Here is a 13,840-nt window from a genome sequence, read left to right on the forward strand (position 1 = left end):
TTAGAACTGCCGATCAGCTGTTTCAGAATCATGGTTTAGCAAAAAATCAGTTCCCAAAGCAAGGAACCGATCATCATTAAGCAAATTTTCCCCATAAGAACATCGTTTTGCGATTGCAAAAACTTCATCCTCAAGCGGTTTTGTCGTTTAAAGAGGAAATCGTTAAGCGAGGCACCATTGTACTCCACAGCTAAAACATCCCTGATAGGGGGTTATCTAGCTGCCATTTGCAAACCTGAAATGCAGGTGAGCCCAACACCTACCAAGGCAGACCATTCCAATATCAAACATGTCAAATATGTTCTTCCTAATAAAGATGATATCTCCTTTCTTTGCAGTTTGAATCATTGACTTTCAGTCTTTACATTCTGGATCTATTGAAAACAACCCTGCTTCATCTTCAGCTCACTTTGAAGCCCTATTTGGGTTCTTATAAGTCGGTTCCAACTTGACACACACACACACACACACATCCACATTTTAAATTCATTTTAGAGGCAGTGGGAGAGGATGGGCATTTCATTTGACCTGATAAAAGCCCTGCCAAAATTCACAGACAATGGCTGGGATCCTGTTGCTTAGTGTAGCAAGTTTCAACTAGAGTAAGACTGGTGAATCACAGGATCTCACCAAATCCCTCCTGATTCGATGGGCCTACTGTAGTTGTGATTCAGCATGCTAAGCAACAGGATTGTAGTCAATATTTAAGTATACCTGGCTGCACAACAGTGAATTAATCTGTACAAGAAGATTCTTAATGCTGTACTTGCTACTAGTGACACTGACTAAATTCCAAAGAGTTGAGCAAAGATTTATAGGACTGACTTTATATGTTTATGTCTATTTGTGGTATGCCACAATTTCCTCATATTAGTACATAAGAACATAAGAAGAGCCCTGCTGGATCAGGCCAAGGGTCCATCTAGTCCAGCGTCCTGTATCTCACAGTGGCCCCACCAGAGGCCTCTGGTAACACACAAGACAACTAGATAGCTGTCTCCTGATACCCCTCCCCTGCATCTTTTTGGTACTTTTTGAGGTACCTTCCTTCTAAGTCTGGAGATTGTTCTTCCCCATCATGGCTTGTAAATTGCGATGGACTTTTCCTCCAGAAATCTGTCCAATCCCCTTTTAAAAGCGTCTAAGTCAGATGAGATCACCACATCCTGTGGCAAGGAGTTCCATAGGCTAACAACCTGCTGGGTAAAGAAATCTTTTCTTTGGTCTGTTCTCACTCTCCCAACATTCAATTGGAGTGGATGTCCCCTGGTTCTAGTATTGCCTAAGATGGGAAAGAGCTTCCCTCTATCCACTTTATCCATCCCCTGCATAATTTTGTAGGTCTCAATTATGTCCCCTCTCAGGCACCTTTTCTCTAGACTAAAGAGCCCCAAACCCTGTAGCCTTTCCTCATAAGGGAGGTGCCCCAGCCCAGTAATCATTTTAGTTGTTTTAGTTTTAATCATTTTATGAATGAGTTGGAAAGCACCGGTCCCAGGACAGAAATCCCTGGGGCCCACCGCTTTTCACCTTTCTCCATTGTGAAAATTGCCCATTGACACCTACTGTTTCCTGGATCTCAACCAATTTTCAGTCCATAAGAGAACCTGCCGTCTTATCCCCCATCTGTGGAGTTTTCTCAGCAGCCTTTGGTGAGCGACGGTGTCAAACACCTTCTGAAAATCCAGATAGATCATAGCCACTGGTTCGCCCGCTTCCACGAGCCTGTTGACCTTTCCAAAGAATTCTAAAAGGTTTGTGAGGCAAGACTTATCCTTACAGAAGCCATGCTGGTTTTCCCTCAGCAAGGTTTGTTATTATTATTTTTTTAATGTGTTTTAAGATTTTATTTTGGATGGGGCTTTCCACCACCTTCCCTGGAACAGACATTAGGTTAACCGACCTGTAGTTTTCTGGGTCCCCCTTCTTTCCCTTTTTAAAAATTGGCGTGACATGTGCTATCCTCCAATCATCTGGCACTGAGGCCGTTTTAAGGGATAAATTGTCTATTTTGATTAAGAGTTCAGCAACTTCATTCCTCAGTTCCTTAATCCTTGGGGGATGCCATCTGGGCCTGGAGACTTATTGATCTTCAATTTATCGATTAGGTCTAAAGCATCCTCTCTTTTAACCTGTAACTGATTTAATTCATTAGTCAGGAGGGGCCATTCGGGCAGCAGAATCTGCCCAAGGTCTTTTGTCGTGAAGACAGATGCAAAGAATTCATTGAATTTCTCTGCATTCTCCAAGCCCTCCTTTACCTCCCTCACCAGTAGAGCAGATGAACACACTCTTCATGACGATGCCTTTAACTAGGGCAGAAAATGGGCAGAAAATATTATGTGACAGGTTGAGGGTAAAATTTAAATAATGCAAAACCTTCTAAAGGTTTGCGCTAATGAAAAATTGAGCACACTTTACAGATAGCTGTTGAAAAAATATTATCACGTAAGTGCGGCAGGCCAGATTGAGTGGCTCTCTTGCAATTCTTCTCTTTAGATGTGGATTTCCCATTCACAAATGTTCATATAGATCAAACGATGAACAATTTGCTGTTAACATAATACTTCTAGCACAATTTCAATTGCTTTGATCAGTGGCAGTCCTTAATGGTCCAGGACATTCTATCTTGACCCCGTGTTTGGGAGTCAGGGAGAAGACGGTTGTGAATTTGTCCAGGAACGTATGTGTACGTTGAATGTGAGAGGTAAATCCACAGAGGAACCTAATGTTCTCATAGGACCTATTCAACTATTTTGTTTCTTTCAGAAACTTTGGTTGATGTTAGTTGTGGGTCAGTGCAATCAGACACACGAAACCAAATTTGCTGTATAACATCTGCTCAACCTGAGAATTTTAGTTTCTTCCTCTGGGAAGATTAGAAATAGTCTTATGTTTCCGATACTGGAGCCAGCCATGGGAACCCAGACATGCTCTATTTCCCCAGAATATGACACATCTCCTTAAGAGACTCCTGTTGGTAGGACAGATTACTTATACATAACTGTTGTTGAGTGGTCATCTGCGAATGGCAAACATTTTAGATTTTTAAAGGGTTATTAAAACACTCCTCCCCTTCCACTGTGTATGTCTGCATATCTAAAGGCCATCCTTCTCAGTTCCCCCAGTGAAAAGAAGATGGCGTGACAGACTGGGGGGAAGATGGTCCCAAAACAGGCATGTATATTTTTTTCAAGAGTATGTGAATGATTCGATATCTAACCTGTGGTTTTCAATTACACTGGTACCTCACTTGACGAAGATAATCCGTTCCAGTGAAATTGCTGTAGAGCTAAATCCTCGTCAAGCGAAATAAAAAAGCCCATTGAAATGCATTGAAAACCGGTTCAATGCATACCAATGGGCGAAATACCTCAGCGTCCAGCGAAGATCCTCCATAGGACGGCCATTTTCCAATGCCTGTGCAGCGAAAAATCCATCCTGAACACAGCGGGGAGCCATTTTGAACAGCCAGTGGCCATTTTGAAAACCCGACGATCAGCTGTTTTGATCGTCCTAATGCTGATTTTGGCCATTAAAACATTGTTTTGCGATAGCAATAGCGATAGCAAAAACATCATCGTGAAGCAGATTCGTCGTGAAGCGGGGTAATCATTAAGCGGGGCACCACTGTATGCTTAGCTCCTGAAGAAGGCTTTGCCGAAATGCATTGAGCCAAAGCTTTTTAACTACCTACTCAAAGAAAACAAAATAAAGATCTTGATTCTATTTTCTACATCCTGAGACTTTGGCTCTCTGTTATTTTCAGAGCCAGAACAGTCTGTGGAGTGGTCTCCGAGACAAAAATTTGACCGGCATGCCTCCTTCCAGAGAGAGAAGTTTCACAAGTCTTTAAGAACAGCTCTTCTGGTGCTAAACACTTCATGGCGCTGTAGGCAGACTAAATGGTCTATTGAATTAAAACATGCTATTTTATCACAAACCTTGGAAACCTACCATGTTGAAACACTTCGGCGATGTGAAAACACACATTCCTCAAGTCTATTTCCGCCTAATAGTCTCCCTGACAAAGCAGCAGAAGGATGGATGACTGCATGAAAATTCTTCACTCTTGTTGACCCTCCAAGGTCAACAAGCAGTCAACCCACGCCTTTTGTCTTTGGCACCATGAAACAACATTGACATTGTCAAGGATGATCACTCGTGTGTCCTCGCAACCAGAGACGGCTACCTGAAGATGACAGCAGTGGCATTTGTTCTAGAGAACTCAAAGGATCTGGAGAATTGTGAAAATGAAATACAGTATTCAGAAGCAAAGGAAATATATTTTTCCCCAGAGGCAGAAGAATGAGATTGCGTTGCAAGGCTGAATGTCGATTTGTTGGTTTAACTAGAATGTTTTGGAAGTGGCAGTTGAGAGAGGATCAGTCTGAGATGTCTAGAGAGGCAGAATACTCACACTTTAAATTTTAATTATGTAAGCCACCCTGGGTCCTTTGTAAGGAGAAAGGTGGGATAAAAATATTTTAAATAAATTTAATTTTATGAGTACATAAGAGCCCTGCTGGATCAAGCAAAGGGTCCATCTAGTCCAGCTTCCTGTATCTCACAGTGGCCCCACCAGAGGCTCTGGGAGCACATGAGACTGACGCCTGATACCCCTCCCCTGCATCTGGCATTTTGAGGTCCCTTCTTTTTAAGGCTGGAGATTATACATCCCCATCATGGATTGTAACCTGTGATGGACTTTTCCTCCAGGAATCGGTCCAATCCCCTTTTAAAGTCATCTAGGCCAGTTGCCATCACTACACCCTGTGACAAGGAGTTCCACAGTCTAATATGCTGGGTAAAAGAAATATCTTCTTTTGTCTGTTCTCATTCTTCCAACACTCAGTTTGAGTGCAATTTGAGTAACTTGCGACATTAAGCAGTCTACAATAAGAAAGCATCACACCCATGTCACACAAGGCTGTCTAATACCAGAGAAAACAGAAAAGATTTAACGAAATGCGAGAAATCTTTTAACTCAGTATTTCAATATAAATAGACACCAGAACTTGGGGTAAAAAAGGAGACTCTGGCTAGGGCACAGTAAAAAGGACAAACCGAACACTTGATAGCAGTTTGGGGGCAGCGCTGGTTCTTTTAGGCTATCTATACTAGTGGCACTAAGAAGTGTTTGCACAATTAAAGCAGGGGTACCAGAGTTGCACCTATTAGGGTAAAGATCAGTAAGAAGGGAAGTGACCCCTGGGATAAATGCCCCATTAACCCTAGCGGCTAAAGAGGCAGTAGAATAAAAGCAATGGCTTATGAGGATTTAGCTTCTTTCCGTCTTTGTCAATAGGAATAGAATGGAACTTGGGCTTTCTTTATTTTTCAGTATTTCTAATGGATATGGGTGTTGGAATAAGACCGTCTCCTCCTGGTTTGGATAGAGGTATATCCTTTGCAATCCAGGTAGCACAGCCCAGTCCACAACTGCTGGGCCAAATATGCCAGAAATGAAAACAGTAACAAAAACTGATGTTGAGATTCTGCCCGATTTAAAAAACATTTCATGGACCTGCTCCAAATAAGTATGAACATATATATTCCCAAATTGGGTTAGCAGTGTCAAGGTTGGTACCAATATAAATGAACACATAAAAACCCAATTAAAATACTGTAGGAAATTTATAAAGGAATGTAAATCAGTTAAAAGTTTTTGGGCTGCATTTTATCCAGCTTAAAAAAAAGGAGACAAGCATTGATGGTTATATCAATGGACTGACATTATGGGCTGTAATCAAGGTTGACTAGTGCACTGAGTTTCAGGTTGTGTCAATTATGATGTTCATTACTCTCTTGATATCGGAGATCTAAAAGCTGGTGACATATGTCTTGAGGAATGACTGCTGCTCTTCCTGGAAGGAAAATAGCAACAACGTAGTTGGACTGTTATTTGCCACAGGATGTGCTACTACAGTATCCAGAATCTTTTTACAACAGGGACCTAGAAACACTCCGAATTTCCTGAGTAACTAAATAATGTGTTGGGTCTGAAACCATAGAATAGCAGTATTGACAAGAGGTTCTGCCAATGTTATCCATGTGTTATCAATGTCCCTGCCAATATAAGACTGGGGGTTTGGTGGAATACTTAGAATCCTACACTGGAATCCTACGCTCTGGGAAGTGTTCTATCTGACAGAATTCGTATTTCACCAAACTACAAATCTCAAGATACCATGCGATATACCATATGAAGTATCAAACTGTCATGTATACCAAAGATGAATTCAAATATTAACCAGCTCACATAACATTTTTAGATACACCTAGAAAAATTACCTGGTTTGATATCTCAGTGAGTTAGGTATCTGATAGTGGAGCCAAACATCTAAAATGCATTTGTAAGAATATTCCAAGACACAAGATTAGCTTTAACTCCTACTGGAAGCAAAAATTAATATAAGACTCTGTCTTATTTTCAGGGAAACATGGTATTAGAAAAGTGCATGCAAAATAAAGTGAATTATCAGTTCGTGTGTGATTTTTTTTTAAAAAAACTCTTAATACCTAGGTGTTATTTGTTGCCATCTCCCTAAACTGATCTTGATGGAGAAAGTTATCCCATAATCTGACTCATCATTAAGTATTCCACTTTTGCATCATTTGTAAACTGCAAAAAAGTAACAAGAACACTTTAGAGTGTGAAGTTGTTTAGCTTGCATCATTAAGGAGTGCTTTAAGCTTTAAAGAACAGTATATAAATGAACATGTTGCTTTCTGATTTGCTTTGTGGCTATGGCAAGCTCTGACTCCCATCCATTCTGGTAGTCAGTGAAGGGAGATGTGATCAACATCTGGAAGCCCATAATCCCTGGTTTAGCTAATGAAGGAAATGTACAGTCGTGCCTCGCTTTACGATTGCCCCGTATAACGACGAATCTGCTTCACAATGCCTTTTTTGCAATCACAAAATGATGCTTCCTATGGGCAAAATCCACTGTGCGATGATCGGTTCCCTGCTTCGGGAACTGATTTTTCGTATTACGACGATCAACGAACAGCTGATCGTCAGGTTTCAAAATGGCCGCCGGCTGAAGAAAATGGCCCCCTGCTGTTTTCTAGGACGGATTCCTCGCTAGACAGGCACCGAAAATGGCCGCCGTATGGAGGATCTTCGCTGGACGGTGAGTTTTTAGCCCATTGGAACGCATTAACCGGGTTTTAATGCGTTTCAATGGGTTTTTAATTTTCGCTTTACGATGTTTTTGCTCTACAGCGATTTTGCTGGAACGAATCAACATCATTAAGCGAGGCACCACTGTAAATTGTTATCAAAGAGATAGTCTAATTCAGCACATATAACAAAATAGAATGTTGTATGACTAGCAGTCTTTAATCTGAGCTTTTGTGGATTCCAATCCTCTTCTTCAGAAGCAGACACTGAGCTAACAAAATTAAATTTATTTCAAAACACCAGAAGTTGACAGAGGTATCTATACGGGAAAAGAGTCCATCACTCCCCAGAAAGCTGACAACCCAGCCTTTTGTCGACCCGTCCAGATTTTCAGAAAATGACTGCAAGAGATGACACAAAGAGTGGGCAGAATTGATGGAACACATAAGAAGGGAAACAAGCCTTTTTTCTCAACCAGGTCACAGTACCCAGTTTTCGGAGGGAATTTGGCTTTGCTGCTTTCAACAGGACAACGTATTTTTCAGTCATGATAAGGCCAAATCTTTAAAAAACAGGAAGAGCAGCAAGTGCAGAAGTGAACTAAGTCACCTAATGTATTTCCTCAAATTATATATATTATATTCACATACACTGGTTGGATGGGTTCTCTAGATCTTTATTTGTTGACTCTCATCTACATCTAGTTAAGAAAGCTAAACAGATAAAGATGGAGAAGACCCAACCAACCAGTAATATGGCGTTCTGTAAAATCAGGATGTTATATAAAGTGCTCCTAGTTCCACTCGGATCCAGTAGAGCCTCACCGACATGCGGTCACTCAGATTTTAAAGTCTGCAGATGTCTACCAGAACACAGAAGCTCAAGAGGTTTGCTAGAGGCCAAGATGCTCATTTTCCCATCCAATATACTTTTCAGAAACTGTAAACAGGTTCAAGGACAACCCGAGAGCAACAGTAAGTTAAGAGTTGGTATGAGTTTGCATTTACCCTAGCCTATTCTCTCCATAGCTGATAGATTCAAATTATGAATCAGATCCTGGAGATCGTAAAGAGTCTTAGGAATAGGACCCATTTTTTTAAAAAAATCACTATACTACTCTTTAAAAGAGAAGTCGTCCTGCATACTTCTCTCAAAAATTCTGAAAGACAACGGTGTTACATACAGCACTGATGTTACCTGTCTGTCATGGGTTTGGAGGAAGAGTTCCATCCTATGGGGAGTGGAAGGCGGGACATCAGGAGGAGGGGCTGTACTGTATATATATGTGGAGCTTGTGTGAAGGGAGAAGAAGAAGCTGGAGGAGAAGCTGGTGTGGGAGTCTGTGTGTCAGACAGGGTACTACTGTGTGTCAGTCAGTACCTACCTGATAGGTTCAGGTGTCTGTATGGGTAGCCAGAACTGATAGGTTCAGGGTCTGTGCTTTATTTAAAGGTGTTCTGTGTGAACCAAACTGGTGCATGTATGATTGAGACTAAGCCACATTACTGTATCTTATTCACTTGATCATTTTATTTTCCCTGTGTGTTATTTAAATAAACCTTGTTCTTTTATTTGTTAAAAATCCATTCCTGGTCTGTGTGACTCCTTATAGGGAATGGTTGGTGGCAGCTTAGTTAAACTGTGGCATATCCCAGTAGGTCTGGGTTTGTCACATTGATTGGTGTCCAGCGTGTGGGATACGACTGGTCCAGTTGTCCAGTGGTCCAGCAAAGCCTTGGCAAGTGTGCCCAGAGCAAGGGGGGTCTAGTCAGGGACAATCTGAGAGCGCGTAGGTAATCTTCTAGGCTTACCTCACGGGGAGGTAGGCTAGTGGAAGAACGTGTAACCTCAGATTGGGGACTAGATTAGGGAGCTCTGAGGCAACCTGTTTTGGCGGGAAAAAGCTGAGGCAAAACTGTGTAAAGTAGCAGTGATCTAGCCTGTCTGCTGAGAGGCCTAGCAGAGGGGGGTAGACTCTGGCTCGCAACTGTTGCAAGTTAGTGCTGAAGGAACAGCAGCAATCTATAGAAGGCTGGTTCTGAGGCAAAAGAAAAAAAAAGTGGTCGCTTTATTTTGAGGCTTGACTTTTGAAAGCAGCCTGTTCTGGGGGGGGGATTATGCCCTTGACTCGAAGCCAAATGGCGGAAATGGGTGAAGTGAAAGACCCACAGATGGACCAAGGTTCTGAGGAGGAATTTGGCTCAGTGCAGGATGAGAGCACGGGAGAGCAGAACCCAGAACTCAGGAAAATGCTCATAGCCCAACAGCATGAACTGAGGATGAGGCAATTTGAAATGGAGGAAAGGGAAAGAGAGAAACAAAGACAATTTGAATTAGAGAGAGAGAGAATGGAAAGAGAAGAAAGATTGGAGAGAGAGAAAATGGCGTTTGAGTTAAGAAAATTGGAACTGATGAATCAGAACAATAATAACAATAGAGATTCTGAGGGAGGCCAATTGTCTAAAACTGACCTGAAGAAATTCCCTGTGTATCACAAGGGGGATTGCCCTGAGGTGTTCTTTTCCCTCGTGGAAAGAGCGTTTGTGGACTTCTCAGTAAGGGAAACTGAGAAGATGACCATTATGCGATCTTTAATCAGTGGCAGCCTGGCAGAAGTCTATGCAGAGATGCTAGAGGAACTGCTAAAAGACTTCGCTGAGTTTAAAAAACTGGTGTTTGCCAGACATGGGATAAATGCGGAACAGCTGAGGCAAAGATTCAGGTCACTCACAAAGAAACCAGAGCAGACTTTTACCCAAGTGGGGGCCCAACTGGTGAGGCTGCTAGGGAAATGGCTGTCGCAGGAGGGGACAGAGACCTTCCAGCAGCTCAAAGACCTGATAGCGCTGGAACAGTTTTATTCAGTCCTGCATGGGGAACTGAAGTTCCAGGTGAGGGAAAGGAAACCGAAATCTGTGGCAGAAGCGGCAGAGATCGCAGATTTTATTTCCCAAATAAGAAAGCCCTTAGATGAGGGGAAATCTGTAGATAAACACAAAGAAACCTACAGCAAGTACTCTCAGGGGCCAGGAAGAAACCAGCAAGGGGGAGGGACCCATGGTGAAGGGAAGCCCTCAGACATGAAACCAAGACCTCAGATTTTGGAGGGAAAACCAAAACAAGATGAGAAAGACTCAAAATATAGCAGAAAATGTTATTTCTGTCAGGGAAAGGGCCATCTAATCTCAGAGTGTGAGAAATTAAAGCAGCTAAAAGGAATTGTGCCTCAGGATTCGAGTGGAACCAAGCCAAAAGCTGTGTTCTGTGTCCAGAAAGAGCAAAGCCCCTTGTCACTGAGGGAGCCTGTTGCCATGGCTACTCCATCTGGAACAGTTACATCTGCTGATCAGGCTGGGGAAAATGGTCCTCTTGTGGAGGTCAAGCGCTGCTTACTAGTGAGAACAGATTCGCAGTTGTTTGACACCGCAGGGGTGGACGTAGGAATACTTGACCATCAGTATAGGGGGCTAAGGGATACTTGTTCCCAGGTGACCCTGTGCCATCCAGATATTATTCCTAGGGAATATATAATCCCAAATGAGAGCATGAAGGTGGCAGGGATTGAGGGGCAGGTGATCTCACTGCCAGTAGCAGAGGTACCTGTGAACTTTCAAGGCTGGAGGGGAGTTTGGCGGCTAGCGATTTCATCGACTCTGCCAGCAGCCGTGCTCGTGGGAAATGACCTGGCTGAACATGTGAAACGGGTGCTAGTGATTACACGCTCACAAGCTACCACGGGGACAGTTCAGGGGGGTACTGTCGAGCCCGAGACGGAAGCAGGTGGGGGGAGTTCCGAAGCTGTGGTGGAAACCTTAACCACAGACAGCAGATTCGGCCAAGAGCAAAAGGCAGACGCCACTCTCCAAAAGTGTTTTGAACAGGTGACAGACGCCCAGCTAACACCTGAAACCCCAGTGAGATTTCGTGAGGAAAAGGGAATTTTATATAGAGAGACCCTGAGGAATATCTCAAAAGGGGGAGATGGGATCAGAAGTCAGCTAGTGGTACCTGAAAAGTATCGCCCCATGATCTTACAAAGGGGGCACTCGGACATGTTTGCTGCGCACTTAGGGGTGAACAAAACACAGCAGAGAATCACACAGAATTTTTACTGGCCTGAAATAGGGAAGCAGATCAAGGAGTACTGTAAACAATGTGATGTGTGTCAGAGGCAGGGGAATAACCGTGACAGGACCAAAGCAAAGTTGTGCCCTTTGCCTGTGATTGACACTCCGTTCAAATGTATAGGGGTGGATATTGTGGGACCTTTGCCCAAGGCCACAAAGAGGGGGAACAGGTTCATTCTCACCATTGTGGACCATGCCACGAGGTACCCTGAAGCCATTCCCTTGACTAACATTGAAACTAACACAGTGGCAGATGCCTTGGTGGGGTATATGTCCAGGATGGGATTTGCCTCAGAAATAATCACAGATTTGGGCGCGTCGTTTACATCGAAGCTCATGAAACGGTTATGGCAAATCTGTGGAATTAAGCACAAGGAAACCACTGCCTATCACCCTGAAAGTAATGGGTTAACGGAGAAGTTCAATGGGACTCTGATGCGCATGATTAGGGCTTACTTGGCAGAGAATCCAAACAATTGGGACCAGAAGCTGCAATCCCTTTTGTTTGCTTATCGATCAGTGCCACAAGCCAGTACCGGGTTCAGTCCGTTTGAACTTTTATTTGGGAGAAGGGTGAAAGGGCCCCTTGATTTGATCAAACAAAATTGGGAGCAGATCACCCAGGATGACCCACAAGACGTTGTGACATACATAGACACCTTGAGGAATGACCTAAAGAGAAACCTAGAGCTAGCAGCAGAGACCCTGCAAGCTCAAAAGGTCAGAAAGAAAGCTTGGGATGACCAGGAAGGCAGGGAGAGGCGCTTTAACCCAGGGGAGGAAGTGCTTTGGCCTAGGCTCTGCAAAGAGAACAAACTGCAGCTGGGTAGCCCAGAAATAAAAGACTTGGGTCACATGGTAGGGGGAGGAGTGATCAAACCCCTAGAGGCCAAAATAGAAGCCGTTCGTGATTGGCCCAGACCCAACACCAAGAAAAAAGTCAAATCATTTCTTGGGTTGGTGGGCTACTACAGAAAGTTCATCCCGAGGTTTAGCGAGATTGCGGCTCCGCTGACCAATCTGACGAGGAAGAAGGCTGATGACCGCATCCCGTGGACCAGCGACTGTGAGGAGGCGTTCCAGAGGTTGAAGCAGGCGCTCATCAACTATCCAGTGCTGCGTGCTCCAGACTTCGACCGGGAGTTCATCATCTACACCGATGCGTCTAACAGCGGGGTAGGAGCAGTTCTTTGCCAGGAGGATGAAAATGGTGACCAGCATCCAGTGTCCTACCTGAGTAGGAAACTCCAGAAAGGTGAGAGACATTTGGCAACCGTGGAAAAGGAGTGCCTGGCCATAGTCTACGCGATCCAGAAGGCCAAGCCTTACATCTGGGGAAGACATTTTATTCTGTGCACTGACCATTCACCACTGCAATGGTTAAAGTCAATGAAAACCCACAATAGCAAACTTATGAGGTGGGCTTTAAACCTGCAAGACTATGACTTTGAAGTGAAGGTGGTCAGAGGGTCAGTGAACTGTGTTGCTGACGCCTTGTCAAGAAGACCCGAAGAATGAAGATGGCGAAGAAACATGGACTATGTATATATTTTGGTGACCAAAGGTTAAATGTATCTGTTTATTAAACATGCTTGGTTTGTATGAATAAAGGTAACTTGATGTATTGTAAATGGTAAATGTTTAAATGCCTAATTGATATGTTTATCTTAGAGTAAGTATGGTATTGTATGTTATTGTATAACTGTTTTTATATGTTTTGGATCCAGGTTGTTTTTTGGAGGAAAGCACTTTAGCTTTCCCCCTACAAAACAACTTATAAAGAGGGGAGGTATTACATACAGCACTGATGTTACCTGTCTGTCATGGGTTTGGAGGAAGAGTTCCATCCTATGGGGAGTGGAAGGCGGGACATCAGGAGGAGGGGCTGTACTGTATATATATGTGGAGCTTGTGTGAAGGGAGAAGAAGAAGCTGGAGGAGAAGCTGGTGTGGGAGTCTGTGTGTCAGACAGGGTACTACTGTGTGTCAGTCAGTACCTACCTGATAGGTTCAGGTGTCTGTATGGGTAGCCAGAACTGATAGGTTCAGGGTCTGTGCTTTATTTAAAGGTGTTCTGTGTGAACCAAACTGGTGCATGTATGATTGAGACTAAGCCACGTTACTGTATCTTATTCACTTGATCATTTTATTTTCCCTGTGTGTTATTTAAATAAACCTTGTTCTTTTATTTGTTAAAAATCCATTCCTGGTCTGTGTGACTCCTTATAGGGAATGGTTGGTGGCAGCTTAGTTAAACTGTGGCATATCCCAGTAGGTCTGGGTTTGTCACAAACGGAAGTGGTTTTCCCCAACCACCACTGCAGCATCAGATCAGGAAAGGTGGGCTTGAGGTATTCCAGGTCTTTCAAAGGGCAGAAATAGCACCCCTTTTCCAAATATCTGCCCTATCCACTTGAGTTTTCCCTCTCTATGGACATTGCAAAAATCACTTCCCTGTTCGGCCACAAGCAGAGGTTACATCCCACACCATCATTTTTCCAAGCTCTCAGTCAGACTTTAAGGTGTCTCCATCAGCACGGACCCATGCAAACGTTTGCATCTTACTCAAGAAGCCATCGGGTCC

The 13,840-nt window shown here is 43.4% G+C and overlaps 1 protein-coding gene across 1 annotated transcript in view; it reads left to right on the forward strand.

The window, feature by feature from the left end:
* Positions 1-13,840, forward strand: part of LOC140702925 (uncharacterized) — a 208,957-nt gene that overhangs the window by 41,286 nt on the left and 153,831 nt on the right. The window lies entirely within an intron of this gene.

The sequence above is a fragment of the Pogona vitticeps genome, chromosome Z (genome assembly GCF_051106095.1).
Source record: "Pogona vitticeps strain Pit_001003342236 chromosome Z, PviZW2.1, whole genome shotgun sequence".
NCBI classification, from domain to species: domain Eukaryota; kingdom Metazoa; phylum Chordata; class Lepidosauria; order Squamata; family Agamidae; genus Pogona; species Pogona vitticeps.